Genomic DNA, 20,065 nt, shown 5'->3' on the forward strand with positions numbered 1-20,065 from the left:
TTTTTATCTGCAATTCACATGATTCGGAAAAATGTTTTTTAATTGGCATATTTACAGATCTTAGGGTATCATGTACCTTTAGAGCACATTGTGGTGGTCTCCTTCTGAGATGGCTCCTAATGAGCACCACTTCCTGATAATCATGCTGTCGTGTAAGCCCCTGTTCGTGAGTGTAGGCAGGCCCTAGAATACAGCAAAAATGATGAATATCACTTCTGAGATTAGATTTCAAAAAGGCTGTGCATTCTGCCTTGCTTGCCCTCTCTTGCTTGTTCTTTCTGCTGGAAACCAGCTGCCATGTTGTGAGCTGCCCTGTGGAGAGGCCTGCATGGTGAAAACTGAGGAAGGCCGTCAGTTAGGAGCCAGCATGGAACAGAGGCCCTCAGTGTAACAGCCCATGAGGAACTGAGCACAGTCAACAACCACATGAGTGAGCTTGGAAACAGTCTTCTTCTGTTGAGCCTTCAGATGAGACCACAGCCCCTCCTAACACCTAGATTGTAGCTTTGTGAGAGACCTTGAGGCAGTGGCTCCTTGCTAAGCTGCATCAAAATATCTGACCCACAGAGATTATGAGATAATCAATGTTTGTTGTTGTAAGCCTTTAAGTTTTGGGGTAACTTGTTATGCAGCAACAGATAACTAATATATACATGCTGTTCTTGTGTGCCATCGAGTCAATTCTAACTCATAGTGACCCTATAGGACAGAGTAGAGCTGCTCCATAGGGTTTCCAAGGAGTGGCTGGTGGATTCGAATTGCTGAACTTTTGGTTAGCAGCCTGAGCTCTTAAACACGTTTGCCACCAAGACTCCATTATATGCATGTAATCTTACACACTTATAATAAGAAAATGATACTTATTTTCCTGTGTGCCTTTCTTCTTAAAATTAAGGGTGGCTTTTTGGGCAGCCACTTTATACTGTTGGCTCATAGAAAGTAGTCAACTCAGTTTCTCACGTGAGTTCTTATTAGGCTATATCTCCTGTACTTTTGAGCCTGTTTTATATATACAGGCATACATTGTAGATATTGTAGGTTCAGTTCCAGACCACTGCAATAAAGCAAATATCGCAAAAAAGCAAGTCACATGAATTTTTGGGTTTCTCAGTGCATATAAAACTTATGTTTACACTATACTGCAGTCTGTTAAGCATGCAATAGCATTATGTCTTAAAAAACAATGTACGTACCTTAATTAAAAAATACTTTATTGCCAGAGAGAGACTAAAGGCATTCCCCTTGAGAACAGGAGCCAGACAAGGATGCCCCTTATCACCACTCTTACTCAACATTGTGCTGGAGGTCCTAGCCCGAGCTATTAGGCTAGATAAGGAAATAAAGGGCATCCACATTGGCAAAGAAGAAGTAAAGGTATCTCTATTTGCAGATGATATGATCTTATACACAGAAAAGCCTAAAGAATCCTCAAGAAAACTACTGAAACCAAAAGAAGAATTTAGCAGAGTATCAGGATACAAGGTAAACATATATAAAGCAGTTGGATTCCTCTGCACCAACCAACAAAGAGAATGTTGAGGAAGAAATCAAATCAATACCATTCACAGTAGCCCCCAAGAAGATAAAATACTTATGAATAAATCTAACCAGAGGTGTAAAAGATCTATACGAAGAAAACTATAAGACACTACTGTAAGAAACCGAAAGAGACCTACATAAGTGGAAAAACATACCTTGCTCATGGGTAGGAAGACTCAACGTTGTAAAAATGTCTGTTTTACCCAAAGTAATCTATAGATACAATGCAATCCCAATCCAAATACCAGTGATATTTTTTAATGAGATGGAAAAACAAATACCAACTTTGTATGGAAGGGAAAGAGGCCCCGTATAAGTAAAGCATTAATGAAAAAGAAGGACAAAGTGGAAGGCCTCACGCTACCTGATATTAGAACCTATTACACTGTCACAGTAGTCAAAACAGCCTGGTACTGGTACAACAACAGATACGTAGACCAATGGAAAAGAATTTAGAATCCAAACATAAATCCATCCATCTGCATATGAGCAGCTGATATTTGACAAAGGCCCAAAGACAGTTAAATGCAGAAATGACAGACTCTTTAACAAATGGTGCTGGCATAACTACATATCCATCTGCAAAAAAATTAAACAAGACCCATACCTCACACCATGCACAAAAACTAACTCAAAATGGGTCAAAAGCCTAAATCTAAAATGTAAAGCAATAAATATCATGGAAGAAAAAGTAGGGACAATGCTAGGAGCCCTAATACATGGCATAAACAGTATACAAAACATTACTAACAATGTACAGACACCAGAAGAGAAATTAGATATCTGGGAGCTCCTAAAAATCAAACACCTATGCTCAGCCAAAGACTTCACCAAAAGAGTAAAAAGATTACCTGCAGACTGGGAAAAAGTTTTTAGCTATGACATTTCCGATCAGTGCCTGATCTCTAAAATCTACATGATACTGCAAAAACTCAACAACAAAAAGACAACTAACCCAATTAAAAAATGGGCAAAGGATATGAACAGGCACTTTATCAAAGAAGACATTCAGGTGGCTAACAGATACATGAGGAAATGCTCACAATCACTAGACATTAGAGAAATGCAAATCAAAACTACAATGAGATTCCATCTCACCCAACAAGGCTGGCATTAATCCAAAAAACACAAAAGAATAAATGTTGGAGAGGTTGTGGAGAGACTGGAACACTTATACACTGCTGGTGGCAATGTAAAATGGTCCAACCACTTTGGAAATCAATTTGGCACTTCCTTAAAAAGCTAGAAATAGAACTACCATACGACCCAGCAATTCTACTCCTTGGAATATAACCTAAAGAAATAAGAGCCTTCACATGAACAGATACCTGCACATCCATCTTCATTGCAGCCAAGGAGCTCATCATCGGATGAATGGATAAATAATGATATAGTCACACAATGGAATACTACGCAACGATGAAGAACAACAATTCCTCCATGTTATGAACAACAGTTCATACATAACATGGAGGAATCTGGAAGGCATTATGCTGAGTGAAATTAGTTAGTTGCAAAAGGACAAATATTGTATGAGACCACTATTATAAGAACTACAGATAAAGTTTAAACACAGAAGAAAATATTCTTTGATGGTTACGAGGGTAGGGAGGAAGGGAGAGGGATATTCACTAACTAGATAGTAGAAAAAAATTATTTTAGGTGAAGGGAAGGCTAACACACAACAAAGGGGAAATGAGTACAACCAGACTAAACCAAAAGCAGTTTCCTGAACACAACCAAAGACTTTGAAGGCCAGAGTAGCAGGGATGGGAGTATGGGGACCACAGTTTCAGGGGACATCTAAGTCAATTGACATAACAAAATGTATTAAGAAAATGTTCTGCGTCCCACTTTGGTGAGAGGGGCCTGTGGTTTTAAACACTAGCAAGCAGCCATCTAAGATCCATCAATTGCTCTCAGCCCACCTGGACCAAAGGAGAATGGAGAACACCAAAGATGCAAGGTAATTATGAGCCCAAAAGACAGAAAGGGCCACATAAACCAGAGACTCCATCAACCTGAGACCGAAAGAACTAGATGGTGCCCGGCTACCACCTATCACTGCTTGACAGGGAACAAAACAGAGAATCCCTGATGGAGCAGGAGAATAGTGGGATGCAGATCTTAAATTCTCATAAAAAGATCAGGCTTAATGGTCTGACTGAGATTGGAAGGACCCTGGTGGTCATGGTCCCTGGACCCTTTGTTAGCCCAAGATTGGAACCACTCCCAAAGCCAACTCTACAGACAGGGATTGTACTGGACTGTAAGATAGACAGTGATACTGGTGATGTGTGAGTTTCTTGGCTGAGTTGGACACTTGAGTCTATGTGGGCAACTCCTGCCTAGTGGCGAGATGAGAAGGAAGTGGGAGACAGGAGCTGATGGGATGGACACGGAGAATACAGGCTGGAGAGGAGGAATATGCTGTCTCATTAGGAGGAGAGCATCTGGGAGTGCATAGCAAGGTTTGTATAATAACTTTTTGTATGAGAAACTGACTTGATTTGTAAACCTTCACCTGAAGCACAATAAATTTAAAAAAAAAAAAACTTTATTGCTAAAAAATACTGACCATCATCTGAGCCTTCAGCTAGTCATCATCTTTTTGCTGGTGGAGGATCTTGCCTCGATGTTGATAGCTGCTGACTGATCAGGGTGGTGGTTCCTGAAGGTTGGGGTGGCTGTGGCGATTTCTTAGAATAAGACAACAATGAAATTTGCCACAAGATTTGACTCTTCCTTTGACAAAAGATTTTACCCACAGTAGAACTTCTTTCAAAATTGGGGTCAGTCCTCTCAAACCCTGCACTGCTTTATGAACTAAGTTTATGTAATATTCTAAATCCTTTGTTTTTATTTCAACAATGTTCACAGCATCTTCACCAGGAATAGCTTTCATCTCAAAAAACTGCTTTCTTTGCTCATCTATAAGAAGCAACTCCTCATCTGTTTAAAGTTTTATCATGAGATTGCAGCAATTCAGTCACATCTTCACGTTGCATTTCTAATTCTAGATCTCTTGCCATTTCCACCACATCTGCAGTTACTTCGTCCACTGAAGTCTTGAACTACTCTTAAGTTATCCACGAGCATTTGAATCAACTTCTTCGAAATTCCCGTTAATGTTGATATTGTGACTTCCTCCAATGAATCAAGAATGTTTTTAGTGACATGTAAAATGGTTAATCCTTTCCAGAAGGTTTTCAGTTTACTTTGCCTGGCTCCATCAGAGGAATTATACTATCTATGACTGCTGTAGCCTTACAAAATGCATTTCTAAAAATAAAAAGACTTGAAGGTCAAAATTACTTCTGAACCTGTGGGCTGCAGAATGGATGGTGTGTTAGCAGGCACGAAAACAACGTTAATCCCCTTGTACATGTCCACCAGAGCTCTTGGATGGCCAGGTGCATTGTCAATGAGCAGTAATATTTTGAAAGGAATCTTTTTTTCTGAGCAGTAGGTCTCAACAGTGGGCTTAAAATATTCAGTAACCCATGCTGTAAACAGACGTGCTGTCATCCAGGCTTTGTTGTTTCACTTATAGCCCACAGGCAGAGTAGATTTAGCATAATTCTTAAGGGCCCTAGGATTTTTGGAATGGTAATCGAGCATTGAGTGCAACTGAAAGTCACCAGCTGCGTTTATTTAGCCACCAACAAGAGAGCCGATCTGTCCTTTGAAGCTTTTGGAGTTAGGCATTGACTTATCTAGCGGTGGAAGTCCTAGATGGCATCTTCTTCCACTACAGGAATGTATCGTCTACGTTGAAAATCTGTGGTTCAGCGCAGCCGCCTTCATCAAAGACCTTGGCTAGATTTCTGAATAACTTGTTGCAGCTTCAGTATCAGCACCTGCTGCCTCACCTTGCACTTTTATGTTGCGGACACGGCGTCTTTCCTTAAACCTCACGAACCAACCTCTGCTACCTTCAGACTTGACCTCTGCAGCTTCTTCACCTTTCTCAGCCTTCATAAACTGAAGAGAGGACCTTACTCTGGGTTAGGCTTTGGTTTAAGGGAAAGTTGTTGTTGGTTTGATCTTCTATCCAGACCACGAAAACTTCCTCCATATCAGCAATAAGGCGGTTTCACTTTCTTACTGTTTATGTATTCACTGAAGTAGCACGTTTAATGTCCTTCAAGAACTTCCCCTTTGCATTCACAACTTGACCAGCAGTTTGGCACAAGAGGCCTAGCTTTTAGCTTATCTTGGCTTTTGACGTGCCTTCCTCACTAAGTATAATCATTTATAGCTTGATTTAAGTTGAGCAACCTGTGACTCTTTCTTTCACTTAAACAGTTAGAGGCCCTTGTAAGGTTATTAATTGGCCTAATTTTAATGTTGTGGTATTGCAGGGAATATGGAGACGGGGGAACAGCAGGTTGGCGGAGCAGTCAGAACATACTACATTATTAAGTTCGCTGTCTTATATGGGCGCGGTTCGTGGTGCCTCAAAACAGTTAGAATATTAACATCAGAGATCACGGATCGCCATAACAGATATAATAATGAAAAAGTTTGAAATGTTGTGGTAATTACCAAAATGTGACTCAGAGACACAAAGTGAGCATATGCTGTTGGAAAAATGGTGCCGATAGACTTGCTCAATGCAAGGTTGCCACAAACCTTCAATTTCTAAAAAACGTTATATCTGTGAAGTGCAATGAAGTGAAGTACAATACAATGAAGTATCCCTGTGTATGTTGTTGTTAGGTGCCGTTGAGTTAGTTCCAACTTAAAATGACCCTCTGTACAGCAGAACGAAACACTGCCTGGTCCTGTGCAACCCTGAATATTGTTGCTATGTTTGAACCCATTGTTGCAACCACTGTGTCAATCCATCTCATTGAGGGTCTTCCTCATTTTCACTGACCCTCTACTTTACCAAGCATGATGTCCTTCTCCAGGGACCGATCTCTCCGATAACATGTCCAAAGTACTTGAGACAAAGTCTTGGTATCCTTGCGTCTAATGAGCAGTCTGCCTGTACTTCTATGATGGATTTGTTTATTTTTCTTGAAGTCCATGATATATTCAGTATTCTTTTATAGCACCATAATTCAAAGGGATCAGTTTTTCTGTCTTTTTTATTCATTGTCCAGCTCTTGCGTGCATACGAAGTGATTCAAAATACCAAGGCTTGTGTCAGGCCCACCTTAGTCCTTAAAGTGACATATCTGCTTTTTAACACTTTAAACAGATCTTTTGCAGCAGATTTGCCAAATGCGATACGTCATTTGATTTCTTGACTATCACTTCAGTCTTTTCTGTTTATCATGATGTTGCTTATTGGATCAGTTGTGAGGATTTTGGTTTTCTTTACATTGAGGTTTAATCCATGCTGACAGCTGTGATCTCTCATCTTCATCAATAAGTGCTTCAAGTCCTCTTCAGTTTCAGCAAGCAAGGTTGTGTCATCTGTCTGTACATCGCAAGTTGTTAATGAGTGTTCTTCCAATCCTGATGCCTCATGCTTCTTCATATAGTCCAGTTTCTTGGATTATTTGCTCACTATACATATGGAATAAGTACAGTGAAAAGATACAACAATAACACACACCTTTCCTGATTTTAAACCCCGCAGTATCTCCTTGTTCTATTCGAACAACTACCTCTTGTTCTGCGTACAGGTTTATGTGCTGATGTGCGTGAGCACAGTTATTTGTTCTGGAATTCCCATTCTTTGCAATTATCCATAATTTGTTGTGATCCACACAGTCTAATGCTTTTGCATAGTCAAAAATACATAGGTAAATGTCTTTGTGGTATGCTGTGCTTTTAGCGAAGATCCATCTGACATCAGAAATTATATTGCTTGTTCTACCTCCTGAATCTGGCTTGACTTTCTAGCAGTTCCTTGTCGATATACTAACGTGAAAATCCTTGAATTATCTTTAGCACTATTTTATTTGCGTGTGATATTAGTGATATTGTTGGATAATTTCTTGATCCTCGTGGATCACCTTTCTTTGGAATAGGCACAAATAAGGATCTCTTTCAGTCAGTTGGCCAGGTAGCTGTCTTCCAAATTTCTTGGTGTAGACACGTGAATGCTTCAGCACGCATTCAGTTGATGAAACACTTCAATTCGTATTCTGTCGATTCGTGGAGCCTTGTTTTTTGTCAATGCCTTCAGAGCTGCTTGGACTTCTTCCTTCAGTACCATTGGCTCTTGATCATATGCTACCTTCTGAAATGGTTGAATGTTGACTAATTCTTGTATATATGTGTATATATATATATGTATGCATATATATATAGTTTTGTTTTTAACTTAATGTTGAACTTCACTTTCAGTTATTCATCATCTCATTTTATTTAGTCCATTTTCATTAAGATATTTTCAGTAAGATATTCTGAAGTCCTAATTGTCATTATATGTACTGACTCTCAAACATAGTTTTGTGTTTCCCTTAAGTGTATCAGCATGAAATATGCCTTTACCTAAGTTTGTATTAAAAATGACTGACCTCTCAGATGCATAGATGATTAGCATACCTTTAGAAACCAGTCTCCATTGGTATTACTCTTTGAGTATCCTGTAGCCAACCAGTATAGCCAACTGTATTAAGTATAGCTCACATATTTCCATTTTATCACCAGGGGATTGTGAAAAATTGATAACTAGACTACTGTGGGAACCCTTTCACCATAAACACTTAGAAGTGATGTTAAAATGATACTTTTTGGTGTTGTTTTTGTTGTTTATGCAAGGTAAGCTCTTGAAGAGAAAATAAAAGGAAGATTCCCATGTGTCAGAAGCAAAGAAAGAACTAAAAGTTAGAATGATATACATATGACCTGACATTACAGTAGTCCTGGGGAGATAATAGAGTGAGTAATAGCTAGAAGTTTGTGTATCAGGATGCACATGGGGACAGGAGATAAGGCCTAGACATACATGAGTTGGGAAATTGGAAATGACATATCCATATAAAGCTGAAATTCCATGGAAAGGTGAGGCATGAAACCCTCCACCAAGTGTCCCAGAAGACTATAGGGAAATACATTCTTGGCCTCAGCTCTGGATGGATGGAAAAAGTGTCCCATGATAAATGAACAAGGGTTAATTGAGCAACACAGTTAACCGTCTTACCTGAATTGTCATCTATAGACCACTCCATCCAACTAAAACAGAATACATTCCTTCAAGTATACACAGAACATTTACCAAGATAGATCATATTTGGGGCCATAAAACACATCTCAATAAATTTGAAAGGGTTCGAGTCATACATTATGATCGAAATGACATTAAAGAAAAAACCAATACAGAAAGTTCTCTGTAAAGTCTCTAAATATTTGGAAACTAACACACTTCTGACTACTCCATGGAGCAAAGAAGTCAAAAGGGAAATCAGAATGTATTTTGATCTGAATTAAAATGTAAACACAATGTACCAGAATGTATGGGATGCAGCTAAAGCATTCTAAGGGGGGTATATTTATAGCACTAAACACCTGTATTAGAAGAGAAGGAAGGTCTCAAATCAATGACCTCACCTTCTACCTTAAGAAATTAAAAAAGAAGAGCAAGTTAAATCCAAACTAAGCAGAAGAAAGATTAGAGCAGAAACTCATAAAGTAAAAAAAAATAAATAAATTGAGTAAGATATCAGAGACTAAGTAGATAATCAGTGAAACCAAAAGCTAGTTCTAGAAATGGTCAATAAAAGTGATGAACCTCTAGCCAGACTGATCAGGAAAAAAAGAAAGGATATAAATTAATAATACCAAGAAGGAGAGAGGTGACCTCACTATAAGAGTGTAGGGATATTTAAAGGATAATGAGGAATATTATGATCAACTTTATGCCGATAAATTTGACAACGTAGACAAAACAGACCAATTCCTGGAAAGATACAGACTACAAGAGCCACTTACAAAGAAAAAATCAGAATAACCCTACATCTAGTAAAGAACTTAAATTTATAAACACCTTCCCACAAAGAAAACTCCAGACACAGATTGTTTCACTGGTGGATTTTACCAAATATTCAATTAAGAAACAATACCAACTGTACAAAGCCTTCTAGAAAATTGAAGAAGTTGAATACCTTTCAGCTTGTTCTGTGAACTAGCATTACCCTGATGCTGAAGAAATCAAAGATGATGGTACAGAAAGAGAGCTACAGGCGAGTATCCCTTACAAACATAAATTAAAAAATTCTGAACAAAGTTTCAACAGATCAAATCCAAAAATCTCTAAACTGAATAAATACATCACAACCTAGTGGAGTTTACCCCAGGAACGCAAGGCTGGATTAACATTCAAAATCAATGTAATTCACCATATTAACAAAATGAGGGAAAAACCATACCATTTTCTCAGTAAAACCAAACCTATTGCTGTCGAGTTGATTCCAATTCATGCTCAACACCATGTGTTACAGAATAGAACTTCTCATAGAATTTTCTTTGGCTGTAATCTTTATGACACCAGATTTCCAGGCTTTTCTTCTGCAGTGCCACTGGATAGGTTTGAACCACCAACCTTTAGGTTAGTAGTTGAGCATAAACTGTTTACACCAGTCATCTCAGTAGACACAAAAAAAGTATTTGATAAAATCCAACATCCATGTCTGATTTAAAACTCTCAGCAAAGTAGGAGTACAAGGAAACTTTCTCAAGCTGATCAAGGACATCTACAAAAACCTACTTAAGTGGAAAGCTGAATGCTTTTCCTCTAAGATGAGAAACAACACAAGGATGCCCACTCTCATGACTTCTGTTCAGTCTTGTGCTGGAGGTTCTACCCGGTGCAGTAAGGCAAGAAATAGAATTATCAAATAAATAATAGAAGAAATGAAATTTACCCAGGGAGTAAAGATACGAATTTCTACATTGAACGTACCCACTGAATGTCTAGCATAAGGAATGAAAGAAAGACCTCTACACAAGGCACTTTATTGTGAAATGCCATTGCACCAGGTATAAAGAAAAGATGCTGAAGGTTTCCAAACAAGATAAAACAGCTCTCACAGAATGAATGGGAGCCCAGATAGCATTGGGCTTCTCCACTGGCAGCCAGGTGGCAGGAGAGCACTGACATCCAATTTTTGGTGGAAAATTAATTCAAACTCAGAATCCTATGCATAGCCAAGATGGCAAGTGTGGTCAGATAAGGTTAGATGTTTTCAGACATGCAAGGCCTCAAACATTTTACCTCGTCTAAGCACTCCTTCTAAACTGAGGAAATAAACCTGAAAAGAGGAAATTATGACATCCCAGAAACAGCATTCAACACATGAGGGAGGCAAAAGTAATTTCCAGGATGATAGCTACATGGCAGGCTTAGACTGGGGCAGAAGGATAGATGGCTCCAGGATGAAGGTGACAATAAAAAAAGAAGTGACCAAATGTATTTGACTTTCTTGACAGGAGTTTTAAAATTCTCTTAGCAAATCTGAGACTGTGTTGTTGTTGTTAGGTGTCATTGAGTCAGTTCCAACTCGTAGCGACCCTGTGCAGGACACAACGAAACACTGCCCGGTCCTTCGCCCTCCTTACAATGGTTATTATGCTTGAGTTCATTGTTGCAGCCAATGGGTCAGTCCACCTCATTGAGGACCTTCCTCTTTTCCGCTGACCCTGTACTTTACCAAGCATGATATCCTTCTCCAGGGACTGAGCCCTCCTGACAACGTGTCCAAAGTACATAAGATGCAGTCTCACCATCCTAGCTTCTAAAGAGCATTCTGGTTGTACTTCCAAGAGAGATTTGTTTGTTCTTTTGGCAGTCCATGTTATATTCAATATTCATCAACACCACAATTCAAAGGTGTCAGTTTTTCTTCCGTCTTCCTTACTCATTTTGTCCAGCTTTCATATGCATATGATGCAATTGAAAATACCATGGTTTGGTTAGTCTTCAAGGTGACATCTTTGCTTTTAAAGACTTTAAAGAGGTCCTCTGCAGCAGATTTGCCCAATGCAATGCGTCTTTTGATTTCTTGACTCCTGCTTCCATGGCTGTTGATTGTGGATCCAAGTAAGATGAAATCCTTGACAACTTCAGTCTTTTCTCCGTTTATCATGATGTTGCTTATTGGTCCAGTTGTGAGGACTTTTGTTTTCTTTATGTTGAGGTGTAATCCATACTGAAGGCTGTGGTCTTTGATCTTCATTAGTAAGTGCATCACTTTCAGCTAACAAGGTGGTGTCATCTGCAAAACACAGGTTGTTAATCAATGTTCCTCCAATCCTGATGCCTCATTCTTCTTCATATAGTCTAGCTTCTTGGATTATTTATTCAGCATACAGACTGAATAGGTATGGTGAACATATACAACCCTGACATACACCTTTCTTGACTTTAAACCACACAGTATCTCCTTGTTCTTTTCAAACAACTGCCTTTTGATCTATGTAAAGATTGCTCATGAGCACAATTAAGTGTTCTGGAATTGGCATTCTTCGCAGTGTTATCCATAATTTGTTATGATCCACACAGTCGAATGCCTTTGCATAGTCAATAAAACACAAGTAAACATTCTTCTGGTATTCTCTGCTTTCAGCCAGGATGCAGCTGACATCAGCAATGATATCCCTGGTTCTACATCCTCTTCTGAATCCAGCCTGAATTTCTGGCAGGTCCCTGTCGATATATTGCCGCAGCCACTTTTGAATGATCTTCGGGAAATTATGCTTGCATGTGGTATTAATGATATTGTTCGATGATTTCCGCATTTGGTTGGATCACCTTTCATGGGAATAGGCATAAATATGGCTCTTTTCCAGTCAGTTGGCCAGGAAGCTGTCTTCCATATGTGTTGGCATAGCCGAGAGAGCACTTCCAGGGCTGCATCCGTTTGTTGATATATCTCAGTTGATATTCCATAAATTCCTGGAGCCTTGTTTTTCGCCAGTGCCTTCAGTGCAGCTTGAACCTCTTCCTTCAGTACCGTCAGTTCCTGATCATATGCCACCTCTTGAAATGGTTGAATATCGACTAATTCTTTTCGGTATTAATGACTCTGTGTATTCCTTCCATCTTCTTTTGATACTTCCTGCATCATTTAATATTTTCCCCATAGAATCCTTCACTGTTGCAACTCAAGGCTGGAATTTTTGCTTCAGTTCTTTGAGCTTGAGAAACATGAAGCTTGTTTTTCCCTTTTGGTTTTCTATCTCCAGCTGTTTGCACACTTCATTATAATACTTTACTTTGGCTTCTTTTTTTTTTTTTTTTATAATAACTTTTATTAAGCTTCAAGTGAACGTTTACAAATCCAATCAGTCTGTCACATATAAGTTTACATACATCTCACTCCCTACTCCCACTTACTCTCCCCATCTTGAGTCAGCCCTTTCAGTCTCTCCTTTCTTGACAATTTTGCCGGCTTCCCTCTCTCTCTATCCTCCCATCCCCCTCCAGGCAAGAGTTGCCAACACAATCTCAAGTGTCCACCTGATATAATTAGCTCACTCTTCATCAGCATCTCTCTCCCACCCGCTGACCAGTCCCTTTCATTTCTGATGAGTTGTCTTCGGGGATGGTTCCTGTCCTGTGTCAACTGAAGGTCTGGGGAGCATGGCCGCCGGGATTCCTCTAGTCTCAGTCAGACCATTAAGTTTGGTATTCTTATGAGAATTTGGGGTCTGCATCCCACTGATCTCCTGCTCCCTCAGGGGTCCTCTGCTGAGCTCCCTGTCAGGGCAGTCATCGATTCTGGCCGGGCATCAACTAGTTCTTCTGGTCTCAGGATGATGTAGGTCTCTGGTTCATGTGGCCCTTTCTGTCTCTTGGGCTCTTAGTTGTCATGTGGGCTTGGTGTTCTTCATTTTCCTTTGCTCCAGGTGAGTTGAGACCAATTGCTGCATCTTAGATGGCTGCTTGTTAGCATTTAAGACCCCAGACGCCACATTTCAAAGTGGGATGCAGAATGATTTCATAATAGAATTATTTTGCCAATTGACTTAGAAGTCCCCGCAAACCTTGTTCCCCAGACCCCTGCGCTTGCTCCGCTGACCTTTGAAGCATTCATTTTATCCCGGAAACTTCTTTGCTTTTGGTCCAGTCCAATTGAGCTGACCTTCCATGTATTGAGTGTTGTCTTTCCCTTCACCTAAAGCAGTTCTTATCTACTGATTAATCAATAAAAAACCCTCTCCCACCCTCCCTCCCTCCCCTCCTCGTAACCACAAAAGTGTGTGTTCTTCTCAGGTTTACTATTTCTCAAGATCTTATAATAGTGGTCTTATACAATATTTGTCCTTTTGCCTCTGACTCATTTCGCTCAGCATAATGCCTTCCAGGTTCCTCCATGTTATGAAATGTTTCAGAGATTCGTCACTGTTCTTTATCGATGCGTAGTATTCCATTGTGTGAATATACCACAATTTATTTACCCATTCATCCATTGATGGACACCTTGGTTGCTTCCAACTTTTTGCTATTGTAAACAGAGCTGCAATAAACATGGGTGTGCATATATCTGTTTGTATGAAGGCTCTTGTATCTCTAGGGTATATTCCTAGGAGTGGGATTTCTGGGTTGTATGGTAGTTCTATTTCTAACTGTTTAAGATAACGCCAGATAGATTTCCAAAGTGGTTGTACCATTTTACATTCCCACCAGCAGTGTATGAGAGTTCCGATCTCTCCGCAGCCTCTCCAACATTTATTATTTTGTGTTTTTTGGATTAATGCCAGCCTTGTTGGTGTGAGATGGAATCTCATCGTAGTTTTAATTTGCATTTCTCTAATGGCTAATGATCGAGAGCATTTTCTCATGTATCTGTTGGCTGCCTGAATATCTTCTTTAGAGAAATGTGTGTTCATATCCTTTGCCCACTTCTTGATTGGGTTGTCTGTCTTTTTGTGGTTGAGTTTTGACAGAATCATGTAGATTTTAGAGATCAGGCGCTGGTCGGAAATGTCATAGCTGAAAATTCTTTCCCAATCTGTAGGTGGTCTTTTTACTCTTTTGGTGAAGTCTTTAGATGAGCATAGGTGTTTGATTTTTAGGAGCTCCCAGTTATCGGGTTTCTCTTCATCATTTTTGGTAATGTTTTGTATTCTGTTTATACCTTGTATTAGGGCTCCTAGGGTTGTCCCAATTTTTTCTTCCATGATCTTTATCGTTTTAGTCTTTATGTTTAGGTCTTTGATCCACTTGGAGTTAGTTTTTGTGCATGGTGTGAGGTATGGGTCCTGTTTCATTTTTTTGCAAATGGATATCCAGTTATGCCAGCACCATTTGTTAAAAAGGCTATCTTTTCCCCAGTTAATTGACACTGGTCCTTTGTCAAATATCAGCTGCTCATACGTGGATGGATCTATGTCTGGGTTCTCAATTCTGTTCCATTGGTCTATGTGTCTGTTGTGGTACCAATACCAGGCTGTTTTGACTACTGTGGCTGTATAATAGGTTCTGAAGTCAGGTAAGGTGAGGCCTCCCACTTTCTTCTTCTTTTTCAGTAGTGCTTTGCTTATCCGGGGCTTCTTTCCCTTCCATATGAAATTGGTGATTTGTTTTTCTATCCCCTTAAAATAAGACACTGGAATTTGGATCGGAAGTGCGTTAAATGTATAGATGGCTTTTGGTAGAATAGACATTTTTACTATGTTAAGTCTTCCTATCCATGAGCAAGGTATGTTTTTCCACTTAAGTATGTCCTTTTGAATTTCTTGTAGTAGAGCTTTGTAGTTTTCTTTGTATAGGTCTTTTACATCCTTGGTAAGATTTATTCCCAAGTATCTTATCTTCTTGGGGGCTATTGTGAATGGTATTGATTTGGTAATTTCCTCTTCGGTGTTCTTTTTGTTGATGTAGAGGAATCCAAGTGATTTTTGTATGTTTATTTTATAACCTGAGACTCTGCCAAACTCTTCTATTAGTTTCAGTAGTTTTCTGGAGGATTCCTTAGGGTTTTCTGTGTATATAATCATGTCATCTGCAAATAGTGATAACTTTACTTCTTCCTTGCCAATCCGGATACCTTTTATTTCTTTGTCTAGCCTGATTGCCCTGGCTAAGACTTCCAACACGATGTTGAATAAGAGCGGTGATAAAGGGCATCCTTGTCTGGTTCCCGTTCTCAAGGGAAATGCTTTCAGGTTCTCTCCATTTAGAGTGATATTGGCTGTTGGCTTTGCATAGATGCCCTTTATTATGTTGAGGAATTTTCCTTCAATTCCTATTTTGGTAAGAGTTTTTATCATAAATGGGTGTTGGACTTTGTCAAATGCCTTTTCTGCATCAATTGATAAGATCACGTGGTTTTTGTCTTTTGATTTATTTATGTGATGGATTACATTAATGGTTTTTCTGATATTAAACCAGCCTTGCATACCTGGTATAAATCCCACTTGATCAGGGTGAATTATTTTTTTGATGTGTCGTTGGATTCTATTGGCTAGAATTTTGTTGAGGATTTTTGCATCAATGTTCATGAGGGATATAGGTCTATAATTTTCTTTTTTTGTAATGTCTTTACCTGGTTTTGGTATCAGGGAGTTGGTGGCTTCATAGAATGAGTTGGGTAGTATTCCGTCATTTTCTATGCTTTGGAATACCTTTAGTAGTAGTGGTGTTAACTCCTCTCTGAAAATTTGGTAGAACTCTGCAGTGAAGCCGTCCGGGCCAGGACTTTTTTTTGTTGGGAGTTTTTTGATTACTGTTTCAATCTCTTTTTTTGTTATGGGTCTATTTAGTTGTTCTACTTCTGAATGTGTTAGTTTAGGTAGGTAGTGTTTTTCCAGGAATTCATCCATTTCTTCTAGGTTTTCAAATTTGTTAGAGTACAATTTTTCATAATAATCTGAAATGATTCTTTTAATTTCATTTGGTTCTGTTGTGATGTGGTCCTTCTCATTTCTTATTCGGGTTATTTGTTTCCTTTCCTGTATTTCTTTAGTCAGTCTAGCCAATGGTTTATCAATTTTGTTAATTTTTTCAAAGAACCAGCTTTTGGCTTTGTTAATTCTTTCGATTGTTTTTCTGTTCTCTAATTCATTTAGTTCAGCTCTAATTTTTATTATTTGTTTTCTTCTGGTGGCTGATGGATTCTTTTGTTGCTCACTTTCTATTTGTTCAAGTTGTAGGGACAGTTCTCTGATTTTGGCTCTTTCTTCTTTTTGTATGTGTGCATTTATGGATATAAATTGGCCTCTGAGCACTGCTTTTGCTGTGTCCCAGAGGTTTTGATAGGAAGTATTTTCATTCTCGTTGCTTTCTATGAATTTCCTTATTCCCTCCTTGATGTCTTCTATAACCCAGTCTTTTTTCAGGAGGGTATTGTTCATTTTCCAAGTATTTGATTTCTTTTCCCTAGTTTTTCTGTTATTGATCTCTAGTTTTATTGCCTTGTGGTCTGAGAAGATGCTTTGTAATATTTCGATATTTTGTACTCTGCAAAGGTTTGTTTTATGACCTAATATGTGGTCTATTCTAGAGAATGTTCCATGTGCGCTGGAAAAAAAAGTATATTTTGCAGCAGTTGGGTGGAGAGTTCTGTATAAGTCAATGAGGTCAAGTTGGTTGATTGTTGTAATTAGATCTTCCGTGTCTCTGTTGAGCTTCTTACTGGATGTCCTGTCCTTCTCCGAAAGTGGTGTGTTGAAGTCTCCTACTATAATTGTGGAGGTATCTATCTCGCTTTTCAGTTCTGTTAAAATTTGATTTATGTATCTTGCAGCCCTGTCATTGGGTGCGTAAATATTTAATATGGTTATGTCTTCCTGATCAATTGTCCCTTTTATCATTATATAGTGTCCTTCTTTATCCTTTGTGGTGGATTTAAGTCTAAAGTCTATTTTGTCAGAAATTAATATTGCTACTCCTCTTCTTTTTTGCTTATTGTTTGCTTGATATACTTTTTTCCATCCTTTGAGTTTTAGTTTGTTTGTGTCTCTAAGTCTAAGGTGTGTCTCTTGTAGGCAGCATATAGATGGATCGTGTTTCTTTATCCAGTCTGTGACTCTCTGTCTCTTTATTGGTGCATTTAGTCCATTTACATTCAGGGTAATTATAGATAAATAAGTTTTTAGTGCTGTCATTTTGATGCCTTTTTATGTGCGTTGTTGACAATTTCATTTTTCCACATACTTTTTTGTGCTGAGGCGTTTTTCTTAGTAAATTGTGAGATCCTCATTTTCATAGTGTTTGACTTTATGTTAGTTGAGTCGTTACGTTTTTCTTGGCTTTTATCTTGAGTTATAGAGTTGTTATACCTTTTTGTGGTTACCTCATTATATACCCCTATTTTTCTAAGTAAAAACCTAACTTGTATTGTTCTATATCGCCTTGTATCACTCTCCATATGGCAGTTCAATGCCTCCTGTATTTAGTCCCTCTTTTTGATTATTGTGATCTTTTACCTATTGACTTCCATGATTCCCTGTTATGTGTATTTTTTTTTTTAATTAATCTTAATTTGTTCGTTTTTGTGATTTCCCTATTTGAGTTGATATCAGGACGTTCTGTTTTGTGACCTTGTGTTGTGCTGATATCTGATATTATTGGTTCTCTGACCAAACAATATCCTTTAGTATTTCTTGTAGCTTTGGTTTGGTTTTTGCAAATTCTCTAAACTTGTGTTTGTCTGTAAATATCTTAATTTCGCCTTCATATTTCAGAGAGAGTTTTGCTGGATATATGATCCTTGGTTGGCAGTTTTTCTCCTTCAGTGTTCTGTATATGTCGTCCCATTCCCTTCTTGCCTGCATGGTTTCTGCTGAGTAGTCAGAACATATTCTTATTGATTCTCCCTTGAAGGAAACCTTTCTTTTCTCCCTGGCTGCTTTTAAAATTTTCTGTTTATCTTTGGTTTTGGTGAGTTTGATGATAATATGTCTTGGTGTTTTTATTTTTGGATCAATCTTAAATGGGGTTCGATGAGCATCTTGGATAGATATCCTTTCGTCTTTCATGATGTCAGGGAAGTTTTCTGTCAGAAGTTCTTCAACTATTTTCTCTGTGTTTTCTGTCCCCCCTCCCTGTTCTGGGACTCCAATCACCCGCAGGTTATCCTTCTTGATAGAGTCCCACATAATTCTTAGGGTTTCTTCATTTTTTTAAATTCTTTTATCTGATTTTTTTTCAGCTATGTTGGTGTTGATTCCCTGGTCCTCCAGATGTCCCAGTCTGCATTCTAATTGCTCGAGTCTGCTCCTCTGACTTCCTAGTGTGTTGTCTAATTCTGTAATTTTATTGTTAATCTTTTGGATTTCTACATGTTGTCTCTCTATGGATTCTTGCAACTTATTAATTTTTCCAGTATGTTCTTGAATAATCTTTTTGAGTTCTTCAACAGTTTTATCAGTGTGTTCCTTGGCTTTTTCCGCAGATATCCTAATTTCATTTGTGATATCATTAAGCATTCTGTAAATTAGTTTTTTATATTCTGTATCTGATAATTCCAAAATTGTATCTTCATTTGGGAAAGATTTTGATTCTTTTGTTTGGGGGGTTGGAGAAGCTGTCACGGTCTGCTTCTTTAAGTGGTTTGATATGGATTGTTGTCTCCGAGCCATCACTGGGAAACTAGTTTTTCCAGAAAATCCGCTGCGTGCAGTCCAAATCCCTGCGGGACGATTCCCCGGCTCGGATGCTGCTCTTTCTGCTCCAAGATCAGTCACTGCCTCCCGGGGACTTCTCCTACCGGCTGCGTCCCACGCCGCCCGTGGAACCGGCTGGTCCCCCTTCCGGGGTTAGTTCAGGGGGGTGGAGCAGGTCTCTGTGCTTGTGCCGTACCTGACTGGTACTCTGGCTCCAGGCTCTGGAAACAATCGCTGCTTCCCCGTATTAGTTCGTTCTCCGTCTCTAAATCTGTGTTTGTTGTTCAGGGTTCGTAGATTGTTATGTATGTGATCGATTCACTTGTTTTTCCGTGTCTTTGTTGTAAGAGGGATCCGAGGTAACGTCTGCCTAGTCCGCCATCTTGGCTCCCTCTTTCTTAATCTACTTTGGCTTCTTGAGCCGCCCTTTGAAATCTTCTGTGCAGTTCTCTTACGTCATCATTTTTTCATTTTGCTTTAGCTGCTCAATGTTCGAGAGCAAGTTTCAGAGTCTCCTCTGACACCTACCTTGGTCTTTTCTTTCTTTCCTGTCTTTTCAGTGACCTCTTATTTTCTTCATGTATGATGTCTTTGATGTCATTCCACAATTCGTCTGGTCTTCGGTAATTAGTGTTCAGCGTGTTAAATCTGTTCTTGAGATGGTCTCTAAATTCAGATGGGATATACTCGAGGCTGTGTTCTGGCTCTCGTGGACATGCTCTGATTTTCTTCAGTTTCAGCTTGACTGTTCCACAGTCAGCCCTGGGCCTTGCTCTGACTGATGATATTGAGCTTTTCCATCGTCTCTTTCCACAGATGTAGTCGATTTCATTCCTATGTGTTCCATCTGGCGAGGTCCATGTGTATAGTCACCATTTATGTTGGTAAAAAAAAGATACTCGTAATGAAAAAGTTGTTGGTCTTGGAAAATTCTGTCATCTGATCTCCAGCATGGTTTCTGTCACCAAGGCCGTATTTTCCAACTACCAATCCTTCTTCCTTATTTCCAACTTTA

General features: G+C 39.0%; 1 protein-coding gene across 11 annotated transcripts in view; it reads left to right on the top strand.

Annotated features, from left to right (window-relative positions):
- The window catches only part of WDFY2 (WD repeat and FYVE domain containing 2), a 297,542-nt gene that overhangs the window by 214,005 nt on the left and 63,472 nt on the right, over positions 1 to 20,065 (top strand). The window lies entirely within an intron of this gene.

Source organism: Loxodonta africana, chromosome 17 (genome assembly GCF_030014295.1).
Source record: "Loxodonta africana isolate mLoxAfr1 chromosome 17, mLoxAfr1.hap2, whole genome shotgun sequence".
Taxonomy (NCBI): domain Eukaryota; kingdom Metazoa; phylum Chordata; class Mammalia; order Proboscidea; family Elephantidae; genus Loxodonta; species Loxodonta africana.